Genomic DNA, 2599 nt, shown 5'->3' with positions numbered 1-2599 from the left:
ATAGGCCTACTGTTAGTGTTCCCGGTAGCTTCGCTTCACACAATTTTTGTGTATCTATATGCCAAAACTTTCTCCGAGACAGTTTTCAAAATGCTCTACTTCGAAGCACATTTCTGGCTCAATAAGAACATTTCGTGATGTTTTCGTACTGCAAGTATGCTCACAGTATTTATGTATGTTTTTATATGTATGTATTTATGTATGTATGCATATGTATTTATGCATGTTATTGCGAGAACCAGCCGATTTAATTAATGAATTAAAAATATCATATTTAAAGGGATACTAGACTCTAGGATTTTACTGCATACAACCAAGAGCGTATTAAGAAGGAGAGTGTACAACGGTGAAATGCTGAAACCGTGCTGCAGTATTAGTCAAATTAATAAATTTTGCCCGTTTTATTTTAACGATTCTTTGTGGTATTATTGATCAGCTGTCCTACCTTGCTAATATAAAACAAACCACTTGTCCCTACGATGCCTCTACGCTGTAATAATGAGCGGTGAAAATCTGGTATTTTTGCCGAAAACCGACTCGAGATACGTAGTGGCTGTGACTGTCTCTCGTTCTGGCGATAGCTTCGGGAAACCTCGCATGTTTCCGTCATTCATTGACAATGAAATTTCTTTTTATCGTTATAATTTATAACTATCTTTTCTCGCATTTCCAGTCATTGACGCAGCCATTACTCCACAAAAACGTCTTGTTATTTATCGCCATGGTGATGACCCGCCCCTTACGCTGGATGTAGTAATGCTGTAGTAATAACGTATCGAGTCAGCGCTACACAGCGGCGACCGGAAGCAACATACAGTCCACAAAACGAGAGACAGTCGCAGTAAAACTGATCTTGAGTCGGTTTTCGGCAAAAATACCAGATTTTCACCGCTCATTATCTCAGCGTAGAGGCATCGTAGGGACATGCAGTTTGTTTTATATTAACAAGGTAGGACAGCTGATCCATAATACTGCAAAGAATCGTCAAAATAAAACGGGAAAAGTTAATTAATTCGACTAATACTGCAACATGGTTTCAGCATTTCACTGTTGTACGCTCTCCTTCTTTATAAGCTCTTGATACAACTGTACTTACTGTATATAACAAATCGTCTATACGGTACCCACACGTATTTGTTACCAGATACCTAATTTAAGTGTTATAATTAATTATACATCAACGCTATGAAATTTGAACGACGCCATTGACACCCGCGACCGTGCTGCAACCCTGAAATAGTTGCGCATTTGCCAATTTATTTTGCACGTTACAGACCGAGGGCTAATCACAAAGGTGCAATTATATTTATACCTAAATGCTATTTAACCAAACGATGTTCATTTTAACTTTAAGACAAATTTATCCATAATATAACTGAAACTATATGCCGTTTATAAGATATTACAATACTTTTGCTTTTAAATTAATAAATAAGAAACACCCTCGGTCTGTAGCACTTGGCTGAAAAGTGGTTTTGCGCAACTTATCAGATCGTGCGCTTTGAGTGGCGCCACCGTTGCTGTAATCAAACTGTAGTCGTTAGTTTTAAAACATTTTTTAATAATATTTCTAATGATGATTGAACCATGAAATTTTTTATGTAGCGTAATTTTAACCTAAATTAAAACTGAAAATAACCCTAGAACCTAGAGTAAACGATCCTTTTAAGATGTTCTACGATTATAATTCTACTGCAAGTAGGCAGCATTACACTGCTGCAGGTAACAAACTTTACTCCTGCAACTTGACTCAGTGAAGCTGGGTTTACACTATGGAAAAATCAGCGAGATGATAGGTTTTTCTGCGTTCTATCAACCTCTCTATCAGCTGTTCAAAGCTTTTACGTTATCAAGTGAGAGTCGGCAAACATCTCAACATTTGACCCGCAGTGTGCGCACGGGGCGCCGTGGATACGCATTTTTGCATGTATTAATTCGCGCCAGTGTGGCGCCGATAGCAAAAACGTGCTCTACCCATGGGTGGAGGGACACACCTCCTGATTGCTGTTCTCCGAGTAGCCGCATGGCAAAAACATGCTCAATACGCCGACACCAAGTTAGCGAAAATAGAACACGTTCTCATCTCGCAACTAGTTGATATTAACTAGTTGAGGTCAAGACTTTTACATTTGCACTGCCTATTTTTGGTCAAATAATTTAAAAATTTAGCAATTTCGTCAATTTTCCAGCAAGACTGATAGTGATATGTAAACCCAGCTTTATACTGATGTAGGCTGGACTGTATTGTACAGCTGTCAAAGATGGTATGCTGCACAGCCATTTCAAACATTAGCTGCATTTCATCTACATAATGGTAAGATCCATGGAAACCAAACAAGTGCCGCGGAGCGACAGCGCTCATCTAACGTCTACTGCGGTGACTCTGTGGTGGAGTGGTGGGATTCTAGTAAACCCTGTTAGTCCCAAATGTGTTCACATACACGCCGAAACAGTGGAATGCACAGGGATGGTATCAGGAACCTTCTCAAAGGAATGTTCGTTGGGTTCGTTATGAAAGTTGCCACGAGATGGCGCGTACGTTTAAGTGTCTTCAGATTAAAGATGGAAGCTCCCATCGTATGTAGTAGCAACAACTATT

Source organism: Priapulus caudatus, unplaced genomic scaffold, assembly GCF_000485595.1.
Source record: "Priapulus caudatus unplaced genomic scaffold, Priapulus_caudatus-5.0.1 Scaffold259, whole genome shotgun sequence".
NCBI classification, from domain to species: domain Eukaryota; kingdom Metazoa; phylum Priapulida; class Priapulimorpha; order Priapulimorphida; family Priapulidae; genus Priapulus; species Priapulus caudatus.
The sequence above is the reverse complement of the archived record's forward strand: the minus strand, read 5'-3'. Positions refer to the sequence as shown.